A 24,336-nucleotide genomic window follows, 5' to 3' on the forward strand; every position below is an offset into this window, starting at 1 on the left:
GTTAAAATAGAAATAATAAAACCAACCATGCAGGTTTGATGTGATAATTAAATTAAATAGAATTCTAGCCAGAATGTTAGATATCCCTAAAATTTTATTTGGTTAATTTTGTTTCAACACGTACTGTGGTCTGGATTCTGTATTAGTCCCTGGGAATTCTAAGACAGTCCCTGCCCACCACCACCCAGTACCCCACCAGCTAAAATCCACTGGTGAACAGAGATCGAGGTAAGCAAGCAGTTATGATGCAGACAGATCTCTAAGAGAAGTTCTTCAGAGACAGAAGGGAATTAATATTTATGACGCATTGACTATTTGAGTGTGAGGGACCCTCCAGAGAATCACTGTGGTGTGTTTGTATGCGGGTTTCTCATTTTGGACTTTGCCTTCTCTGTGGCCGGGTTCCTTGAATGTCTGACTTTCCTGCAACAAGTACAGAGAAGCCAGTCTTGATTCTTCCCTCCAGAGCAACCGCATCCCCAAGAACAGCAGGGAATGCTGATGACCACTTAACACATTCAGAAACCATCAGCTCAATCTGGGGCCAGATAAATATGCAGAGAAAGTCTCCCTGTGGACCATTCCCCTGAATGCTTTTCCCAGCCCTGCTGTCTCTTGCTGCCCAGTAACCCGTTGCCGTGGGAGACAAGTGTACTTAGTGTGACAAGTCACACTGCACCCTGAGCCTCCCCAATCCCATGTCAAGCTGACCCTAATGCACCAGCAACTCCCAAGTTATGGAGGACAGAACACAATTATGTTGAAATGCATCACACATTTCTATGAGCTCTTCTCTTGCATAATGTTATTGCCTTCTCCGCTCCTTGCAGGAGCCTGCAGAGGCATGGATCTTCCCAGGCTAATATCTCTATGGATGCCTGGGTTGATTCCTTTGTTGCTACCCCTATCTCCTGGGTGTCAGGTTCCAAACTCATCCCAATATCAGCCTAGATGGGCCCCTTTCTTGATGAGACAAGAGACACTTAAAGAATACAAATCACTGTGCTGCGTTAGGCTTCCCAGCAGCCCTGGAGATGGAGGGAGAAGAGATAAGCAGAGGCCAGCTTTTAAGACTTTGGTTGTTAATATCAATAGATAGAATTCACATAAAAGGAGGCAAACAAGCTTAGCTCTCTGCAGTTTAGCCTGACTGTTTCAAATTGCAACAATTGGCAGCCTTTATATATCACATGCCCTTGTAATGGTTTGCTTACAGAGTTTATTAAGGATAATACAATAACTTATGAGGAGAGCTTACCAATAGCTGAGGAAAGAAGAGAAGTGAAAGGCAAAAGAGAAGAGGAAAGATATAGCCATCTGAATGCACAGTTCTAAATAATAGCAAGGAGAAACAGGAAAGCCATCCTAAGGATTGATGTAATGAAATAGAGGAAAACAATAGAATGGGAAGGACTCGCGATCTCTTCAAGAAAATGAGAGATACCAAGGGAACATTTCATGCAAAGATGGGCACAATAAAGGACAGAAATTGTTTGGACCTAACAGAAGCAGAAGATATTAAAGAAGAGGTGGCAAGAATACACAGAACTATACAAAAAAAGACCTTCATGTCCCAGATAACCACCATCGTGTGAAAACTCACTTCAAGCCAGACATCCTGGAGTGCAAAGTCAAGTGGGCCTTAGAAAGCATCACTACAGAAAAAGCTGGTTAAGGTGATGGAATTCCAGCTGAGCTGTTTCAAATCCAAAAGATGATGCCATGAAGGTGCTGTACTCAATACACCAGCAAATTTGGAAACCAGCAGTGGCCACAGGACTGAAAAGTCAGTTTTCGTTCCAATCCTAAAGAAAAGTAATGCCAAAGAATGTTCAAACTAGCACACAATTGTGCTCATCTCACATGCTAGCAAAGTAATACTCAAAATTCTCCAAGCAAGGTTTCAACAGAACATGAACCATGATGTTCAAGCTGGATTTAGAAAAGGCAGAGGAACCAGAGATCAAATTGCCAATATCTGTTGGATCATAGAAAAAGCAAGAGAATTTCAGAAAGACATCTACTTCTGCTTTATTGACTATGCCAAAGCCTTCAACTGTGTGGATCACAACAAACTGTGGGAAATTCTTCAAGAGATGGGAACACCAGACAACCCTACCTGCCTCCTATATGCAAGTCAAGAAGCAACAGTTAGAACCAGACATGGTACAACAGACAGGTTCCAAACTGGAAAAGGAGTACATCAAGACTGTATATTTTCAGTCTGCTTATTTAACTTATATGCAAAGTACATCATGTGAAATGCCAGGCTGGGTGAAGCACAAGCTGGAATCAAGATTGCCGGGAGAAATATCAATAACCTCAGATATGCAGATGACACCACCCTCATGGCAGAAAGCAAGAACTAAAGAGCCTCCTGATGAAAGTGAAAGAGGAGAGTGAAAAAGCTGGCTTAAAACTGAACATTCAAAACATGAAGATCATGGCATCTGATCCCATCACTTCATGGCAAATAGATGGGGGAAACAATGGAAACAGGGACAGATTTTATTTTGGGGAGCTCCAAAATCACTATAGATGGTGACTGCAGCCATAAAACGAAAAGATACTTATTCCTTGGAAGAAAAGCTATGACCAACCTAGATAGTATATTAAAAAGCAGAGACATTACTTTGCCAACCAAGGTCTGTATAGTCAAAGCTATGGTTTTTCTGGTAGTCATGTATGGGCATAAGAGTTGGACAATAAAGAAAGCTGAGTGCTGAAGAATTGATGATTTTGAGTTGTGGTGTTGGAGAAGACTCTTCAGAGTCCCTTAGACTTCAAGGAGAGCCAACTGGTCAGTTCTAAAGGAAATCAGTCTTGAATTTCATTGGAAGGACTGAAGCTGAAGCTCCAATACTTTGGCCACCTGATGCCAACAGCTGACTCATTGGAAAAGACCCTGATACTGGGAAAGATTGAAGGCAGGAGGAGAAGGGGGTGACAGAGAATGAGATGGTTGAATGGCATCACTGACTCAATGGACATGAGTTTGAGCAAGCTCCAGGAGTTGGTGATGAACAGGGAAGCCTGGCATGCTGCAGTCCATGAGGTTTCAAGGAATTGGACACAGCTGAGCAACCGAACTGAACTACAAGTCAAGCACCTGATGTATGTTTGTTTCATTTAATGCTATGATGTAAGCACTTGGATTAGCCCCTTTACAGATTAGGCATCTGAGGTTTAAAAAGTGTGATTCTTTTGTTCAAGTCACAGTTGGGGAGGCAGCATTCAAACCCAGGATGTCTACCTTCAGATGACACACTCAACTCTTGCATGATATTGATGGTAGAGAAGCAGCAGAGGAGCATGATAAGGTGATCAGGACCCCCCAGCTCTACCACTTACCACCTGCATGGCCTCGAGCAGCTTAATTAAGTCCTCTATAAAATGGTGATGATAATATCTACCTCATATTGCAGCAGTAATAGTCAAGGGTTTAATATACATAAAATATTTAGCACCATGCTTGGCACAAGGGCTTCCCTGGTGTCTCAGCTGGTAAAGAATCCGCCTGCAATACAGGAGACCTGGATTTGATCCCTGGCTCGGGAAGATCCCCTGGAGAAGTAAACTGCAACCCACTCCAGTATTCTTGTCTGGAGAATTTCATGGACAGAGAATCCTGGTAGGCTACAGTCCATGGGGTCGCAAAGAATCTGACACAACTGAATGACTAACACTTTTACTTTTTGGCACAGAATAAGGATCCGATACATGTTAGTTATTTTTATAAACAGTAAGTCTCTCCAAGTTAAGGGCTTAATCTCAGTCCTCTTTGAATCTAAAGCATAGTGCCAAGTACATAATAGAACTGGATTCAATATTACTGGAATAAATTTTTAAGAGATTAATCATTATAGAAAAGGGCTATAATTAAACATTGTTTTTATGAGTGTCTCATTATTATAAAATGCTGTCATTTAGTTTAATGTGGTATAAGATCTGAGTTAAAACAGCAAGAAAATTTGACCCAACAATTACACTCCTAGGTATGTATTCAAGAGAAATGAAAGCACGTGTCCACACAAAAACTTGTATGTGATTGTATATAGCAGTATTATGATGGTTGGAAAGGGGAAAACAACCCAATTGTTCATATCAAAGATTGAATGGATAAGCAAAATGTGGTATAGCCATATAATGGAATATCACTCGGGCAGAAACAGGAATGAAGTGCCCTTAAGTGCTACCACATGGATGAGCCTTGAAAACATGATTCTAAATCAAAGAAGCAATCATTACAGACCACATCTTCTAAATCCCATCTATGTGACATGTCTAGGAAAGGCAAATCTATAGAGACAGAAAGTAGATTAACCATTACTTGGGACTAGGAGGATAAGGGTTTGGGTGAGAGTGATAGCTGAAGGCGATGGGGTTTCTTTGGAGGGGGTATAATTAAAATGTCCTAAAACTGACTGTGGTGATGGTGTCACAACCCTGTGAATATATGAAAAACTATTGAATACTACACTTTAAAAGGGTCAATTGTATGTGAATTCCATTTCAATAGATAAAGCTGTTACCAAAGAAGAATCAATAAATTGATGTCTCCACATCAGAAACTCAACACCACTGAGTTCTTCAGTCTTAACTAGGTTTCCTGTTCTGCCCATGCGTGGATTCAGGAAGCCTCAGCCTGCACCATATACATATACCCCACAATATACAATATACCTGCACAACATATATCCTCACTAAGGAAGACTTCTCTGGTGGCTCAGATGGTAAAGAATCTGCCTGCAATGCAGGAGACCCGGGTTTGGTCCCTGGGTCAGGAAGATCCCCTGGAGAGGGGAATGGCTACCCACTCCAGTATCCTGGTCTGAAGAATTTCATGGACATAAGAACCTGGAGGGCTACAATCTGTAGGGTTGTAAAGAGTTGGACATGACTGAGTGACTAACACATGGAAGACCAAGGGGATATGAAAAGACCAAATGCCTATCATTATTTAAGATGAAATGGGAAATTTTAATAATTATTTTTATATTCTGGTCCAGCTGCCCCTCAGATGCTTCTTTTTTGTCTCCTGTACAGCTCTGTTGGGCAGGATGAAAAGCTAGTGACCTGGTCAAACCAATGCAGAAGTACGAGGTGTCAAATGAAGCTGAAGCCTGATCTTTCCAAATTAAATGCAAGCTCCAAAGCCAGAAATCAAGGGTAGAAAGTCTAAATATCAAGTCTATTAATCATTTGCAAGCCTCTTCCCTCCACGATTTTGTCTGAGAAACAAACAAAAACCCAGTGGTCTGGCATACTCACTGCATCCTTCGTTTTAATGATGTTTTTCAAAACTTGAGCAAATTGCTGATGGAAAAGAGAGAAGTCAGGATTCTAATTAAGCTGTCCCAGTTTAAAAAGTTGTAGAAAATTGCCAACAGGATTGCAAACCTATAGGTATTTAAAACTGTAAACAGAGGAGACATAATGTTTGCAATTCATGAGAGTCACTAGGAAGGTCTGTAATTACAACTGAGACTGAAATGTAATTTTATCACTTGGAGATCTTGCTCTTTGCTCTTCTTTTCACCAGTGATGCTCTATATAGATATACTCCTAAGGGAGAAACCTTAGGCAGAAGGCAAAAAATAAAAATTACATTTTCCCTTTTCCCGAGAACTTTTATTACTGTTAATTCAAACTCAAATAAATATTTATTCAGGTAGTAGTATTGAGATTTACAGATGAAATGCTGCTTTCACTAAATAAGGAGTATTGACTTCTGCTGAGTGTCCTCAGCTACTCACAAGTTTCAGTTCATTTAATCCATTCAGCTACCTTAATGAGGCCAGTACTATTGATTATTACCTTTATTATGACTATTATTAAATTATATTTTCCAGATAAAGGAAGTAAGACAGAGAGAAGTAGTTTGTCCTGGATTGTGCACCTAGCATAAATGATAGAGCTGAGATTTAAACCCTGTTGGACTCTAGAGCCATATTTGTAATAATTTATTCTGTCTATCCAATAAACAGTCCTTAATTTTACTCTTGATGCTTCTACTCTGAAAAGTTGAACATGTGAGAACATTGGAAAGAAATATTGTGTGCAATATCTTTCTTTTACTATGTGTTACCATTTTCCTTACTTAATACAAGAGAGTTCTCTTGCTTAAGAGTTTCCTTAAGCAAGAGAGTTCCAGAAAAACATCTATTTCTGCTTTATTGACTATGCCAAAGCCTTTGACTGTGTGGATCACAATAAACTGGGGAAAATTCTGAAAGAGATGGGAATACCAGACCACCTGACCTGCCTCTTGAGAAATCTGTATGCAGGTCAGGAAGCAACAGTTTGAACTGGACATGGAACAACAGACTGGTTCCAAATAGGAAAAGGAGTATGTTAAGGCTGTATATTGTCACCCTGCTTGTTTAGCTTATATGCAGAGTACATCATGAGAAACGCTGCACTGGAAGAAACACAAGCTGGAATCAAGATTGCCGGGAGAAATATAAATCACCTCAGATATGCAGATGACACCACCCTTAGGGCAGAAAGTGAAGAGGAGCCAAAAAGCCTCTTGATGAAAGTGAAAGAGGAGAGAGAAAAAGTTGGCTTAAAGCTCAACATTCAGAAAACGAAGATCATGGCATCCGGTCCCATCACTTCATGGCAAATAGATGGGGAAACAGTGGAAACTGTGTCAGACTTTATTTTTTTGGGCTCCAGAATCACTGCAGATGGTGATTTCAGCCATGAAATTAAACAAGCTTACTCCTTGGAAGAAAAGTTATGACCAACCTAGATAGCATGTTGAAAAGCAGAGACATTACTTGGCTGACTAAGGTCTGTCTAGTCAAGGCTATGGTTTTTCCAGTGGTCATGTATGGATGTGAGAGTTGGACTGTGAAGAAAGCTGAGCGCTGAAGAATTGATGCTTTTGAACTGTGGTGTTGGAGAAGACTCTTGAGAGTCTCTTGGACTGCAAGGAGATCCAACCAATCCATTCTGAGGATCAGCCCTGGGATTTCTTTGGAAGGAATGATGCTAAAGCTGAAACTCCAGTACTCTGGCCATCTCATGCAGAGCTGACTCTTTGGAAAAGACTCTGATGCTGGGAGGGATTGGGGGCAGGAGGAGAAGGGGATGACAGAGGATGAGATGGCTGGATGGCATCACTGACTCGATGGACGTGAGTCTAAGTGAACTCCGGGAGTTGGTGATGGACAGGAAGGCCTGGTGTACTGCGATTCATGGGGTTGCAAAGAGTCGGATACGACTGATTGACTGAACTGAACTCACCTACTTAATACACGGGTATTGTGTAGCTTCTGGGTGCAAGGCGGGGTCCTTAGCTAGCCTCAAGGTGACATGTGCCTCAGGGACTCACCCATGCTATTCTGCTGGCCCACATGCCCTGCCCTTCCCTTCCCTTCCTCTGCGTCACCTGCTCAGCTTGTCATGTGCCAGCTTAAAACATCATTTCTCAAACACGCTCTTTTTGACTTCCCCTTCACTTGCTCCTCTGTTACATATTCACTTATCTCTTACACTTTTCCTTTGTAACACTTTCCAAGTTTATAACCAAATGTGTTTTCCCAGCTAGAAGGCAAGTTCCCTGAAGGCAGAGTGGGTGTCTGGCTTGCTCACTACTGTTTCTTTTGTGATTGGCAGATAATTTGCTGTGTTCATATTGAACAGCAAATGAATAAAGGAAAGGATGAGATGTTGGCCGTGCCCTTGTGCTGCTTACATTTTGCAGAGTCACATACAAGTGCACACCTACAAGGAAGGAGAGGGATGTAGAAGGACAAGGAGCTCAGAGAAGGGACTTATCAAAGTCACGACATTTGATCTGGCCCTTGGAGGAGGGGCTGGCATTTCAGATGAAGAAAAGCCAAGACCAAACCTCGGATCCCAGTGAGCACAACCTGCTGAGTAGATTGCTGTGGAGTATTATACTTATTTAGAAAATAAAGTAAGAAAAGAGTGAAACAGCAAATGTTGCTTTCCTTTCCCCTGAAATCATTTAGGTATAGACTGTCTTTGGGGACCTAAAAACAAATGGAATTGCTTAGCTTGAAAATAGCTATCTTCACACACTGATGAAAATTATAGAAGCCAAGATATAAGATATAATATGTGCCTTTGACCCAGATACCATCCCTCACTGAGAGGAAAAAGAGCCATGAATTTCTGAGAAGAAATGGGCTAGGTGTCTCCTTTGTTTTTCTGTCTCTCCATTTCCTATTCTCAGTGAGGAGCGTGAGATTGCAGAATTTTTCAGCCAAGTTGTGAACAGTCTCTTAAAAACCAGTCTGTCACTTTTTAAGCTCAAAATCAATAGAGGAAATCACACAAAGATCAATAGATTTGACTCCATAAAAATTAAAAACTAGTCTATATCAAAACTCACAAAACCTAAATGAAAGGCAATCTGTAAACAGAAAAATATTCACCACAACTATCATGGCAGATCAACTCTAGTCCAGTTCAACACACACCAACTGTTTGTTCCTGTGTAACTAGAGCTATCAGCTGCAGGGCGCTTCAGAGCTCAGTTAGACACTGTTGGTTCTTATCGGGTTCCGCTGAGAGAAGGATGTACCGATGGACCGCTCCCATGCACTGTTGTAAGAGCACAAGGAACTCTGGGGAAAGAGGATGTACACTTAACGCAGCCTGAGGAGGTTCATGGAAAGTTTCCTGAAGGGTGTCCTCGGACTGATGAAAGTAGAGGAGAACTTATGAGGGGGAGAGGTGCAGTGTATTTAAAGCAATGAGAAAAATGGATGAAGACAGAGGGCTGTGAGACTACTTGGTGTGTGTATATTGGGGGTGGTTATAAATTCTTCAGGGTTCTGGAATGAAGTAAAATGTTGAGAGTGATGGGGATGAGACTGGACAAATAAATAAGGACTACTTTTTAAATAAAAATTTGTACTTTATCCTATAGCTGACAGAATACCATCGAAGCATATAACAAAGGCCAGGACAGGGTGAAGTTAAAAGTCAGTCTCACAGGTCAAGGAACTAGTTAGGATTGCACAGAGTTCATGGTACAAGCGCTTTAAATTGGCAAGTGCAGTGAGGTGGGGATTTTGAAGTGAGATTTGAGCACACTCTTAGTTTTAACTGCTGATTCACAGCCTCACCTTGCAGGAGTTGATATTTCCTGGAGCAGGCAACTAAATTATGCTTGCTTGGTCTCAGGATGGTTGATCATAGACACAGGAAATTGTGCCTGATCTGAAAGTTGTTTAACATAGGAACAGGAAGTTGGGTTGGTTTCAGTACAGAAACCTACTCAGTGCTGTCTTGCTTTAGCACCCTACTCCCAACCCAACTTCATGATATTTTGGGTGAATAAGTCTGACATTTTTTTACAAATGCATTTGGGAAATGGGATTATTGTGACCCTGACATGGCCTGGTTTCATGAAACAAATGGGCTGTAGAATTAGACCAACAGCTATGGACAGAGAGTAAGGCTTCCTGCACTGTGGATGAGGTAGAGTTTCCATGGGCAGTGAGCGGAGTGCTGATCTCAAGATGAAGGGAGTAAACTGGTACCTTGGGGAGACATAGTGGGATCCTTTGGGAATAGTTCAACTTTTTGTTCTTTTCCCATAGATCATCTGAGTCATTTTTGGTGTACTAGTAAACATTTTCCTCTCCTTTATTAAGATAACTTTTGGACATCCCAACATGGAGCTTTGAAAGTGAGGTCTTAGGAATTAGAGGTTTGAGCAGTAAAAAGAAAGGCAGTCTTTGCAACATGATTCATCCACTGATGCCAGGATGGGAAGGTGGCATGAAGGTGAGAAAGGACCGGAGAACCAGAGATGGGAGAGGCAGGAAGTGTGCACCAGGTCCAAATAGCTGTCACATAGAGGCCAAGAACAAGCTCCTCCTCTTTCCCCAAATATATTAGAAGAAGGCTGAGCTTGAGAATGGCAAGCTGACACTTGTGTTGCCTTTGTATTACTAGTAAAAATATAAAAAATGTGAAAACCAAGATGAGACCTTTTGAAAAAAAAAATTTATTCTAATTCTGCATATATTTTATGCAGTAAGGCAGAAAGAACTAGATTAAAATGAGCAAGAATAGCCTACAAGATCCTTAATTGATAAAGGATGAAGAACTCATTTAATTGGTGACTGTCTTGAATAATATGCACTGGAAAGTGTATAATCTAAAGTAGCACACAAGTAAGAAAAATAACCAAGGAAATAAGTAGTCAAGAAAAGTTCCATAAATTAAATCATAGTTTGAAAGGATAAAGTCATGTTAACACTCATTACCATATTTTAATTTCATGGTGATTAAAATTATAATGTAGCATGTATTACCACTTAATTGATCTGCCAACATCAAGTATTTGCAAGGATTTTTTTTGTTGTAGTTCTCCGAAGTCATAAACTATCTATTCTTTGCTGCATAATTTCGGAAGTAATTTCAAACCGTAAATATTTCTCTTTATTAAAATTCTCAGGAAATTAGAGCCTCAATAACTACTTATTTATATCTGCTTTGGCAAGAAGCCAGGACGTTCGTTTTCTTATATTTTGAATTCTACAAAATTAAAGTGCTAAAGAATATTATCTATTAATCTTGCTTCCTTTTATGACAGCTTTACAGTTTAATAGCACTGTTCAGATATCTAAGGGTGACTAGCTAAGCCATGTCCCTTTAAAACTGGGTTTTTTTCTCTGATAGAAAGCATTTGCTGGTAGAGGATGCAAACACACCTCACTGCCAAGCCTTGTACCTTTCCAGCACCTGGTCAGCCTGCCCACCACGAAGCTGTCCCTTCCTGAAGCTGATCTCCAGAGACCAGGCAATTCTTAGGGCTTTCACCTAATTTGAGTACCCCTACCTCAAACGCAGCCCTTGGTGAGATGACGTCCTTGTGTTGGCCCATTGCTGCCCTTGATCCCTCATGATGCAACCGCTTGTAGCTGCTTTTAGCTCATCCCTCATCAGTGCATCTGTGCCAGGCCACCCTGGTTCTGGTGGAGTAAATGGGACACACATGTCACTTTGGAGCTTCATAAGTCTCTTCAGATAAAAATAGACTTGGAAAATTGCAAAACCTTGTGAAGACAATACTTTCCTAATGATTCCTGACTTTTTGGACACCCCACTGCCCTGATTAATGGTCATTCAGACTGACCACCTGGCATAGCTCACTGTCAAAATTAAATAGGACGTTTTTCAAAAGTCAGATGCTGTCTTTTGTATGGTAAAATCCCGGTGGGCATGCATGTGTGTGTGTACGCTAATGACAGTTAGGTATGCAGGCTAATGACAGTTACAAACAGACTCAGTATCTGAGTCCTAAAATTAATTGGCCTCTACATGCGTGTTCTCCAGTACCATGATTCTTAGGACTTATAAAAATCAGTCATTATAATTACTTCTCACAGTTAGCAAAATGGTTCGACTAAAGCTGGCCAAATATTTCAAGCTAGCTAGAAGTGGAGAAATGCTTTATAGAGATCTTTGGCATGAACTATCCAGAGGTTAAGAAAAGAGGGGGAGGCAACAGAAACAGCCTGTTTTGCATCATTATAGGCTATGAGCAGAGAAATTCACTTTCAGTGCTGAGATTTAGCATGAGTTTGAATCACACCCCCTTACATCTTTTTAAATTTATTTTTAATCAAAAGATAATTGTTTTGCAATATTGTGCTGGTTTCTGCCATGCATCAACATGAATCAGCCATAGGTATACATAGGTCCCCTCCCTTTGGAACCTCCCTCCCACCATATCCTACCACTCTAGGTTATCACAGTTAAACACCTAAATGTAAGACCAGAAACTATAAAACTCTCAGAGGAAAACTTAAGCAGAATACTCTATGACATAAATCATAGCAAGATCAACTATGACCCACCTCCTCCTGCTGCTGCTGCTGCTGCTGCTGCTGCTAAGTGGCTTCAGTCATGTCCCACTCTGTGTGACCCCATAGATGGCAGCCCACCAGGCTCCCCCATCCCTGGGATTCTCCAGGCAAGAATACTGGAGTGGGTTGCCATTTCCTTCTCCATGACCCACCTCCTAGAGAAATGGAAATAAAAACAAAAAACAAATGAGACCTAATTAAACTTAAAAGCATTTGTATAGCAATTGAAACTATAAACAAGGTGAAATGACACCCCTCAGAATGGGAGAAATTTCATTTTTTAAAACTCTGATAGTATTTTTAGTTGACCATACATAACACTCATACAGAAGAACACCAACCATGGTTATACAGCAGCAAAGGAATATGTGATTGTAAGAAACTGAAACCTATCCAACATTAAACAAAACCAAAGCAGAACTTATTGGAAGCAGATAGAGTATCCCTCTCAGATCCCATGGGCAAAAAGTGTAGCCAGAGGGTCAGTGTAAATGAACGTCAGGACCCAAGGTTAAGGGCTATACAGCCCCTCAACTCTTGCCTGCATAGTCCAACTCTCACGGTCTCATAAACAGAGCCCAAACACCACGCCACCTGACCTCCAAGTTCCAGAGTCTTAGTCTGAGTCTCTTAATTTAAGATCAAGTGAGAGGGAAGAAGAGAATCGAGTTGGTCACTGACCAGCTGATGGACTGAACCCTTCTGGGCCAAGTGGCTCCGATCTTTGGGTGAGACAGTTTTAAGCAGACTGGTATCTCAGCCAATTTGATCAATATCTCTGTAATCAGCAAGATCTCTGGTCAAGAGGAGCCCTGTGGCACCCCACCTTGGGGACTTACTTAAAAGGGGAAAGAGTAGGAATGGCTATTATGGAGAGTCATATATTTCATAAAGCACCAATGGGAGGCATATTTCCTGAGAAGGTCTGGGATTAGAAAATCTAAAGACTGTAGAGACCAATTCTAGCCTTAGATTGAGGATAAAAACAGAACTGCCAGGCCCCATGTGAGACTTTGAAAAATGGGAAGTTACCAGGTTAAGGTCACAGACCAGGAAGACAGATACAGGAAGAGGAATAAAGAATCAAAGGGATACTTAAATCATCATCTCAGCATGAGACATATATCCTCTCATTTAATCCTTACAACAAATTTCCCTTGCAGTTAGAGGTGGCACAGAGTGGTAATGCCACATCCAGCTTAAGGAGTCTGAATGCCTGGGTTCAAATTCTAACCTTGCCACTTACTAGCATTTAACCCTCTAGTTCTAACCTTCTAGACCAACCTTAGGGCTCGTTATTTTTCTTGTATCACCTGAATTCCTCATATGCAAAATCCTGGTCAATGATTAGCTCCAACTCAACTGCTGACTCTGGGCTTAAACAAGATTGAGGAGGGTAGGGAGAAGAGACAAAAGAAAGTGAATTAACATTTGCGGAGTAATATAATTAGGAGCCAAAGCCTGTATGTCTTAAGACCTTGGTAAATTCTCAAATCTTCAGATACACTCTGAGATCCTAGCTTCATCTCTCTTCCTCTGTTCCCTCAGCTCTTCCAATTATTCTCATTGTTATCTTGGCAGCTCAGAGGAATATTCTAGTAACATAGATCTGATCGTGTCTCTGCTTTAGGCTTGGTGGATCCTCATTATCTACAAAAGTAAATCCTCACCCTTGAGTTAGGCAGTACAGTCCTTCCCCAGTAACCACCTCTCTCACCAGTGTTTTCCTAGCCTCACATTATGATCCCCACCCTCTCTGCCCTGCCCCTCTTCCAGCCACCCCAATGGCTTTGTTCTCATATCTCCATTCCATCAGTTATTCAAGATCTAGATCAAATATTCATGAATTCATCCAGGCATTACTTGATCCCTCTTATAAATCCAATTGTACCTATATTATAGTATATACAGTCCACCTCTGTATCCATGGGGGGCATTGGTTCCAGGACCCCCTGCAGATACCAAAGTTCAGAGATGCTCAAGTCCCTTGTATAAAATGGCACAATACAGTCGCCAACTCCCCCCACCCCCTCCATTGAGAAGGGTTCATTGCAAATGCACCATCTAATTTTTGCAAATTTCTTTTGATATCTGAGATGCTTTGCCCCCAAAAGGTCAAATTACCATCCTAGTATCCTCAGGGACTGCAGAATCTGCATCAGTATGATGCCTGTAGGCCTGATAAATCTTTTCCAAAAGTTCAAACGGATCCTCATTTGGTTTTTGCTGAATTTCTTAAATTTTATTCAAACTCTTTTGCTTTGCCTCCCCTTTTCAAAGCTGTACTAAGATGCACTTGTGGGAATGCAATTAGGGCATTTTCACTTGAGGTCCTAATTTGGTTCAGATGTGGCTAATGCCAAGTGGGCTACAGGTGCACCATTACAGGTCTATTAGGTGGAGCTGGCATGTTTCTTCCCTGGTCTTATCAATGACCATTCTCCTTTCATCTCCTATAAGCATTATATTGAGAAGAATGTGTATGCCTGCCCAGGAAGGGTGGTGGGCAGCACCACTTCTGTTAAGCTTTTGGAGAGAATCCTCCCTATGAGAAGGGTCACCATCTTTCCAATTAAACAAGTCTGAGAAACCTAGCAGGCTGGCCATTTGCCTGTAGGCCCCCTATGAGACAGCCACATAAGAGAAATGGCCCTGCCCCAGGAGTGGCTTCTGGTCCAAGTCAGGTGCCCTGACGGCTCTTGGACACTCCAGGCCGGTCCCCGTGCTCCAGGGACTGCCACCGGATTTTCGAACTGGTCCCTATAATGAACTCCCTTTGGCATGTTTTAAGATTTCATTGCTGTATTTTCTTTCCTTCCTGAGCCCCAGTGTCAGGAACTGGGGCTAGATAGGAATGGGAAGAGGTCGGAGTGGTGGATATACTGATATAGCAGAGCAGAGGGACAGCCAGCCCAGCTGAAGGAGTTAAGGTTTAAGGCAACAAAACCCTCTGGCCCATTCCCTTCCTTTTCTCACTTTCTCTGATGTATAATAATAGCACAAATGCTTGCACACAGAGGATTTCGGCATTCTTCCCTACTTTTTCACAGATTAGCTCTAATTGCGGGATTGTATAGAGCCACTCAAAGGCTGCCGTCCCTCAGGATTTTATTGTGAAACCATAAATAGCGACTGATTTTCTCTAATCATTTTGCTTCAGCATCAACCAACAGGACTGAATACTGGGCTGGCGCTTTTGGTGGAACAAAGTGGGGCCTTTCTCTTCTCCCTGGGAATGTCCAACTCTCGGACAAGAGCAGACAGATGGTTTTTTCCTCTTGTTCCTCCATTTGACATCAGTAAAGGTGTTAAATATCACAAAACTGCTTTGGCTGTAAGTTGAAAAGGCACCAAAGCAAAATGGGCCAAAAAACTCAAAGAACAAACAGAAAATCCTAAATAAACCCTTAACTGTGGTTTTGGGATTTTACATATACCAACACCACCAGAGAACACAATCAATGTAATTAACACAACATGGGTGGCAACATGGCACACAGAGTCCCAGGATAAACCTGACTAACCCCCAGGGGAGATCCGAACAGGTACTGTGGCCACAGACCCTTTATCTTCTCCTTAGTCATGGGTTCATAGCTATAATCAGAATACTTATCTAAATTGCGGCTCAAGGACTTTAGGGATGGTTGAAACTTCCTTCAGTTTTTAAAGACAAACAAAACAAATAGTTCAAATAAATGCTAGCATCCAAAGAAACAAACAAACCAGTTCACAACACAAAACAAATTGGCTTATTCCAGAGAAAAAGCCCCAGAGAGAAAACACACTTTCCAGTTGTACACACTGGAGTGACTTACCTTACTGTGTTGAGCCCGTCGACTACCAAATGCTGATCCCTTATTCCAATTGCCATGTTCTGGGACAGGCAGTGCTGCTTTAGGAAATTCTGAAGGGCAGATCCTCAAGATAAGTGGTCCGAGCAGCTGCTAGGGCCTTACTGGAAAATTCCCTAACCAGGGTTGGCTGTCCACAAGCAGTTAGTCTCCTGGCTGGCTCTACCAAAATTTTTCACTGAGTTCAAGCTTATACTGGTCACTGCACAGTGGACCAAGAAATGAAGAGATGAGCTGTTGGGACAAGGGGCTGCGACTTGATTTGGAAAGCCAGCAGACCCAGAAGATGACACTCTAGTGTCCCAAGGAAAACATCTTTCCGGAGTTAGGAATCAGGTTTCTTTTACACTGAAAGAGGAGAGGCTAAGGTTCTGGTTCCGGCCAGACTCTGGAAGGGGATGTCTTAATTTCTTCTTGCCTGCAACCATTCACAGGTGGGCCTGGTCAGGATGATTCTTGTGAACTTAACAAGTTTAACTTAATGTTCATTACCTGTGAGGCAGACCTCCCAGAGCTACAGGCTATTATGCATAATTTAAGTGTATAGGTAACATCCCTTTGGGTTTCCTTGTGGCTCAGTGGTAAAGAATGTGTTTGCCAATGTAGGAGACAGGGTTCAATTCCTGAGTCAGGAAGATCCCCTGGAGAAGGAAATGGCAACCCACACAAATATTCTCGCCTGAAAAATCCCATGGAGAGAAGAACCTGGAGGGCTAGAGCCCATAGGACTGTGATAGAGTCAGACACGACTTGTGACTAAACAACGAAACATCCGTTTAGTGATTAACTTGAAATAGAATACAAGGATTCTTACCTATTACATTCCCTCTAGTTGAAGCTTGTTCATGTTTAGAAGAAAATAGGGAATGTTGTTGCTGTGGAAACAAACTTAGAAAATGACTTTCTTTTCTCCTTTATATAAATGTAAGAGTCATATCTCATGGCTAAGCTGAATATGAATAATTATACAATGGCATTGAAAGCATCAAGCTTTCTCCTAAGGTGCTCTGCAGCAGTCAGTTATGCAGACCACAGAACAGGCTCCATGTGCCACTCTAGCATATAATCTTTCTGACTTTGATCAGAACACAGTCACTGGGTTAAATATTATTTTCAGTGTACCCTACAGTGAAATTACTGCATTTCAGTGGATTTCTGTTTGGGGATTTAAGGTATTTTAAAATCACAGAGTATAACAATTTTTCAAGAGAAAAAAAACACTTACCCATTATTTTTAAAAGTTCCTTTCAAAAGCCTCTATCCTGTTTTATGTATTTGGGATCAGCCCACATGGAAAGGTTCTCTTAAGAGTCTATAGAAATATTTTCCCTTTCCTCCTGCGTACTCCTACAAGAAAGCTAAAAAGTAATAACAAAATACATTTTGTGATTTCTCTTTGTGGAATGATTCTTTGTCTGACCACCTTTTCTCCTGACAAATTAATTACTTTACTGGAAGGAACACTGGAAATGTTACTTTTTGTCACCTTCATTGATCAAAAGACTATTTTCATATATTAAAACCTCCACGTACTAGCTGATCTCTGTGGTTTCATAGCTTGACTTTTACCATGTTGATAACTTTCCTGTTCTCAGTCTGAACTGCAGCAGCAGCCCAAATATCTTTGCCTCAAAAGTCTTAAAAAATGGGGAGTTTCTCATTTCAACCCATGTTTAAGATGTTGCATGATCTAGCAGTTAAAAAAAAAAAGAAGAAGACTTCATGGCAGCATTCAGACCTTCTCCACATGCTTTTGTACAACAGGTGCTCCTCATGTAATAAGTGTGTAACTCACAAGTAAGCAGACGACATAGGATCACAAGGTGAGAGCTGGGAAATGCCTCTGGTTGCCTAATCAACGGACTCTGGAGAAAACTGACAAGATAAAACCCAATTCACAGGGTTGTTAAATAGATAAACTAAACAGTGCATGTGGATAATGCAGAGCTCCTCAGGGTTCAGGGCCCTTCACTTTGCATGCTCTACACTAGCCCTGGGTATGTGTGTGTGTGTGTGTTTGTTCTAAATATATTTCTGATTTCACGCACGACTTTCAGATCCACACAACTGTTACCTTGAGCACAATACACAAAAACTAAACTCACTTTTGGCTTTTGCAAATCAGTTTCCCTTCCTGAACCTCCATATTGGTAAATGCACTGTCATCTTCCCAGGTGCCCAGGCCAGAAAGGGAGCTGGGCATCCCAGTTCCCTTCTCACCCTAGCCCTCTGTGTATTTCCAAACCTAACTGGACCCCACCCCACTTATTTTCCTCCATTTTTTGCCACTGCCTTGGTGAAGGCTGCCCATCTCTCTCTCCCGAGTTCCTACAACAGATTCTGGCTAGGCCTCCCACCCTCAGTCTCACCTTTTTGTTCAGTCTTCATGGCAGCCAGAGCTCTGCCTCTAAAACGCTCACCTTCTCTCCTTTAACCACTTTCATGCCCCCTCTGAACCAAGTCTAATCTCCTTATGATCCACTTTTTCCCTGGTCACTCTGGCATTCTCTTCTTTATCCACCTCCCTCACACCCCATTCCAGCCATACTGAGCATCTCTTAGTTCCCCCCACACACATCATTTCTGTTACCTTCAGGTCTTTGTACTCAGACTTTGCAACAGGGTCAAGACTGGGAGTTATTAAGCTACAGACAGAAGAAATCCTAGGATTTCTCCTCTGACTCTTGTTTTTTGGTGAGGTATTTTCACTCACCTCTACCTTGAACTCCAGATGCATATTCCTGATTGTCCCCTAATTCATCCTTTGTTTGGATATCCAACAGACATTTCAGAATTAACTGTGTCCAAAACTGATCTTCTTTGTCAACTGATCCTACCGTTCTCCTTAACACGTATCATTGCTTACACTAGGTATTTTACTTACTTATTCTGTTGATTATATATCTTCCCATTGGGAGGTAAGCTCCAATAGATGGAGCGACTTTTTCTTTTTTGTTCAATAATAAATAAATTCCCAGAGCCTCGTACAGGCTTCCCAGGTGGCACTAGTGGTAAAGAACCCATATGCCAATGCAGGAGACATAAGAGACTCGGGTTCAGTCCCTGGGTTGGGAAGATCCCCTGGAGAAGGGCATGGCAACCCACTTAAGTAATCTTGCTGGAGAATCTCATGGACAGAGGAACCTGGCAGGCTACAGTCCACAGGGTCACAAAGAGTTAGACATGACTGAAGTAACTTAGCATGCAAGCAGAGCTTAGTATGGTTCCTAACTATTATGGACTATATGTCTATATCCATCCCCTCCAAGTTCATATGTTGAGCTCTAATCCACCCCTACCACTGTGATGTTTTTAGAAGGAAAGATCTTTGGGAGGTAACTAGGATTCATTCATTCATTTCAGTCGCTCTTTGCTACCCGATGGACTGCAGCATGTCAGGCTTCCCTGTTCATCACCAACTCCCAGAGCTTGCTCAAACTCATGTCCATTGAGTCGGTGATGGCATCCAACCATCTGATCCTCTGTTGTCCCCTTCTCCTTCCACCTTCGATCTTTTCCAGCATCAGGGTCTTTCCAGTACTTCACATCAGGTGGCCAAAGTGTTGGAGTTTCAGTTTCAGCATCAGTCCTTCCAATGAATATTCAGGACTGATTTCCTTTAGGATTGACTGGTTGGATCTCCTTGCAGTCCAAGGGACTATCAGGAGTCTTCTCCAACACCACAGTTCAAAAGCATCAATTCCTCAGTACTCAGATTTCTTTTGGAGAAGGCAATGGCACCCCACTCCAATGTTCTTGCCTGGAAAATCCCATGGACGGAGGAGCCTGATAGGCTGCAGTCCATGGGGTCTCTAAGAGTCGGACACGATTGAGCGACTTCACTTTCACTTTTCACTTTCATACATTGGAGAAGGCAATGGCAACCCACTCCAGTGTTTTTGCCTGGAGAATCCCAGGGATGGTGGAGCCTGATGGGCTGCTGTCTCTGGGGTGGCACAGAGTCGGACACGACTGAAGCGACTTAGCAGCAGCAGCAGCAGCTTTCTTTATAGTCCAACTCTCACATCATACATGACTACTGGAAAAATCACAGCTTTGACTAGATGGACCTTTGTCAGAAAATAATGTCTTTGCTTTTCAATGATGTCTAGGTTGGTCATGGAGAAGGCAATGGCACCCCACTCCAGTACTCTTGCCTGGAGAATCCCAGGGATGGGGGAGCCTGGTGGGCTGCCATCTCTGGGGTCGCACAGAGTCGGACACGGCTGAAGTGACTTAGCAGCAACAGCAGCAGCAGGTTAGTCATAGCTTTTCTTCCAAGGAGCAAGTGTCTTTTAATTTCCTGGCTGCAGTCACCATCTGCAGTGATTTTGGAGCCCAAAACAATAAAGTCTTTCACTCTTTCCATTGTTTCCCCATCTATTTGCCATGAAGTGATGAGACCAGATGCCATGATCTTAGTTTCTGAATGCTGAGTTTTAAGCCAACTTTCTCACTCTCTTCTTTCACTTTCATCAAGAGGCTCTTCAGTTCTTCTTCACTTTTTGCCATAAGGGTGGTGTCATCTGCATATCTGAGGTTATTGATATTTCTCCCAGCAATCTTGATTCCAGCTTGTGCTTCATCCAGCCCAGCATTTCGCATGGTGTACTCTGCATAGAAGTTAAATAAGCAGGGTGACAGTATACAGCCTTGATGTTCTCCTTTCCCAGTTTGGAACCAGTCTGTTGTTTCATGTCCAGTTCCAACTGTTGCTTCTTGACTTGCATACAAATTTGTCAGGAGGCAGGTAAAGGGTGGTCTGGCATTCCCATCTCTTTAAGAATTTTCCACAGTTTCTAGTGATCCACACAGTCAAAGACTTTGGTGTAGTCAACAAAGCAGAAGTAAATGTTTTTCTGGTATTCTCTTGCTTTTTTGATGATCCAACAGATGTTGGCAATTTGATTTCTGCTTCCTCTGCCTTTTCTAAATCCAGCTTGAAAATGTGGAATTTTACAGGTCACATACCGTGGCTTGGAGAATATTGAGCATTACTTTGCTAGCATGTGAGATGAGTGCAATTGTGCAGTAGTTTGAACATTCTTTGATAATGCCTCTCTTTGGGATTGGAATGAAAACTGACTTTTTACAGTCCTGTGGCCACTGCTGAGTTTTCCAAACTCTAATTATGATTAAATGAGGTCATATTGGTGGAGTCCTCTCAAATGGGATCAGTGCCCTTGTAAGAGTCAGAAGAGAGCTTGCTTTCTCTGTTCTTTGCCATGTGACTATGTTGGCAGTCTGGCACCTGGAAGGGCACCCTCACCAGATCTGTGCTGGCACCCTGAGCTCAGAATTCTAGCCTCCAAAACTGTGAGAAATAAATTTCTGTTTTTACAAGGCATTAGATTTGTGGTATTATTTTATGACAGCCAGAACAAAGACATCAACAGGGCACTCAGTCAATGTTTGCTGAATGAACAAATGATCTTGTAGCAACATAATGAAGATGGATGAAACCTCACCCAGAATTCCCCAGATCTGGATAACCATGGTGCATTAGAAAGATCAGATTCTGTCAGGCAAATCTCTCTAGCTCTATGACCTAGGGTGATTAATTTAACCTTTAAAACACTTTTCTCATTTGGTGACATGAAGATAAGATAGCTCACAAGATTGTTGTGGGTTAATTGGTATAAATGGCTTTAGCCATACTGTGGGTTGGCCCTCAAAAAATATTCAATTCTCAAATCTTGGTTTCACAAAGACTACTGGGAGCCATAAATACTTGGCAAAGCTAGAAAGCCTTATCAAAAACAGGCCTCAGATGAAGAAACTCAGGAATTAAACTGTGTTGTATAAGGAGCTTGTTTTCGTAAAAGTGCTACAGCTCTTACTGGGAGGAACAGGGTTTATTGTGAGGGTCAACTGAAAAGTATATTCTTGTAAATAGTTGCTCAAGGCATGGTCTCCTTGAGGAATTGGGAGCATGAACTTCCCTTGTCCCTTATTTCCCCCAGCTGGCTGGGAAGTGTTTAGTTGAGACCTTGTTTATTGAGCTTGGAGTACCCTGGCTCGCCCCCTTGCATAATGCCTAATAGCTGTGCTGCTGCTGCTGCTGCTAAGTCGCTTCAGTCGTGTCCGACTCTGTGCGACCCTATAGACGGCAGCCCACTAGGCTCCTCTGTCCCTGGGATTCTCCAGGCAAGAACACTGGAGTGGGTTGCCATTTCCTTCTCCAATGCATGAAAGTGAAAAGTGAACGTGAAGTCGCTCAGTCGTGCCTGGCTCTTAGCGACCCCATGGACTTCAGCCCACCAGGCTCCTCTGTCATTTATGTATAAAGTTCTTCAGCTTCTGTGTGGCTAAAAGTCTTTCAAGAGGTTTAGAGTGAGAAGGGAGTCCACATAGAAGAACCGGGCCATGCAAGAGAGAGGTCGGATGTTTCTGGAGAAATGAAATGAAAAGGCAGTTTTGCCCAATGCTTATGATAATCAAGGCAAAATAAAATGCAGTCCTCTTCTAATGTAAGCTTAAGGTACACTTGCGGGGTGATGTTCGCAGACACCCTGCAAGGGCACTGATGTTTACTGATATTGCAGCATATGGGACCCGGAAGGGCCTGACACATCATCTCAGAATCATGGCCTAACACAGATCAATGAAACCTTAGGAGTCCTTTGTTTTGAAGACCAGGAAAATGAAGTACTCACAGGCTAAGTGACTGCACACTGCTGAGAGGGAGTAGAAAGGCAATTAGACTAGCCTTTGGAGTCTCAGGCCTCAGCCCTTTCTAGCACAGGGTGCTTATAGCAAGGAAAGAGAGGTTGAAAGAGCTGACTTCAGTTTTCAGTGAAATTGTTAAGGTTTTCTCCACGGTCAGATTAAAATGACATAAAGTAACCTATTGTGTAGCACATGGAACTCTGATCAGTGTTATGTGGCAGCCTGGATGAGGAGGGCCTGGGGGTGGGGGGCGGGTGAGAATGGATACATATATATATGACTGAGCCCCTTTGCAGTTCACTTGAAACTTTCACAACATTGTTAATTGGCTATATCCCAATACAAAATAAAAAGTTAAAAATAAATAAATAAATAAACAGACCTAAAATAGCTCAGCAATTAATAAATGAGATAATGTATATGAAAGTTTATTATAAACTATATTTTCTTACTAAATAAAATGGTCTGACCAGATGGATGTAATCATACAGTATTACAGGTCACATTTTGATGACAATCAAAGTGATTTTACCTGCTTTGTCAGCTGTTCCATCGTTTATTTGTTGCTGACTCCAGAGGAGGTAACTTATGGATCACAAATTTATATAAGAAAAATATGTAGGAAAATTAATTTGTACACAGTGTTTTTTATGAAAATATTTTCAGCTGTAAAAAGGATGCATAAATATATTACTATAGGACACTGAGGGAAATGCAGAAAAATATAAAAGAAGAAATAAATTTACTTACAAAACTACCTTTGGAAAAATTCAATTAAAATATTGGTGTATTTTTTTCCTGAAAGATTGCTATCCTGTAAGTATACACTGTGCATACTCAGTCACTCAGACATGTCTGACTCTTGGCAACCCTATGGCCTATATATAGCACACCAGGTTCCTCTGTCCATGGGATTCTCCAGGCAAGAATACTGGAGTGGGTGCCATGCCCTTCTTCAGGGGATCTTCCTGACCCAGGGGTGGAACCCAAATCTCTTATGTCTCCTGCACTGGCAGGCAGGTTCTTTACCACTTTCGCCATCTGGGAAGTCCATACACTGTACACGCAATTTAAAATTCAATCTTCAAACAATATTATTTTTTTGACTTTTTTCCGTTAGTCTCCAAAGAATACTATAATTGATGGTATATTATTTCTTTATAATAGAGCTAATTTATTTATCCATCCATTTATGTTTCCACATTTATCTTGTTACAAAGTTTTCACTCTTATAAATATTTCTGACATAAAGGCACTGCTTCTTTGACCACATTTCTGGTTTTTATCCTACCTAGAATAGATTCCTAGAAGTTGGATTATTATACCAAAGATTATGACAATTTTAAAAATTCCTCATAAGGATCCCGCAGTTGCTTTTGAGAGACTGCGATCTATTTATACTTGTACCGGCACTGTGTATAAACATACATCTTACCACATCCTTGTCAGCATTATCATATAAAATAGCTGACAATGGGTGAAAAGTTGATGAGAAATAGGATATTTGGATGACCTCAAAATAAATTCCCACAAGATGCTTAATAACTATAAAAGAAAAAATAACAACTTTACAGGAGAGAAAACTTGCAGACACCACATTAACAGAGATACAAGTTAGCTTCATCAGTGGTGGGACAAGGACTTTCCTGGTGTTCCAGTGGCTAAGACTCTGAGCTCCCAATGCAGGGGCCCAGGTTTGAACCCTGATCATGGAGCTAGATCCCACATGTTACAACTAAAAAGATCTCACATGCTGCAACTAAGACCCAGTGCAGGCTAAATAGATAAGTAAATATATTTTTAAAAAATTATGGTACAACTGACATCGTGTTCCTCACAAGAAGATGTAAGAAAAAGGACACGCCATTTCTGAGATATTCCCGCCCAAAATGCATTGCTGTTGTCACTACGTCGTGTCCAATTCTTTGTGACCCCGTGAACTTCAGCATGTCAGG

At 41.7% G+C, this 24,336-nt stretch overlaps 1 long non-coding RNA gene across 1 annotated transcript; it reads right to left on the reverse strand.

Moving 5' to 3' along the window:
* Nucleotides 1–1,603: 1,603 nt before the first annotated feature.
* LOC138420824 (uncharacterized) lies at nucleotides 1,604–12,332 on the reverse strand. The gene is made up of 3 exons (XR_011249322.1): nucleotides 11,853–12,332; nucleotides 10,832–10,964; nucleotides 1,604–1,805 (listed from the first exon to the last, which is right to left on the reverse strand). It is a non-coding gene; the product is annotated as an uncharacterized lncRNA (long non-coding RNA).
* Nucleotides 12,333–24,336: the final 12,004 nt, after the last annotated feature.

Source organism: Ovis canadensis, chromosome 15 (assembly GCF_042477335.2).
Source record: "Ovis canadensis isolate MfBH-ARS-UI-01 breed Bighorn chromosome 15, ARS-UI_OviCan_v2, whole genome shotgun sequence".
NCBI classification, from domain to species: Eukaryota; Metazoa; Chordata; class Mammalia; order Artiodactyla; family Bovidae; genus Ovis; species Ovis canadensis.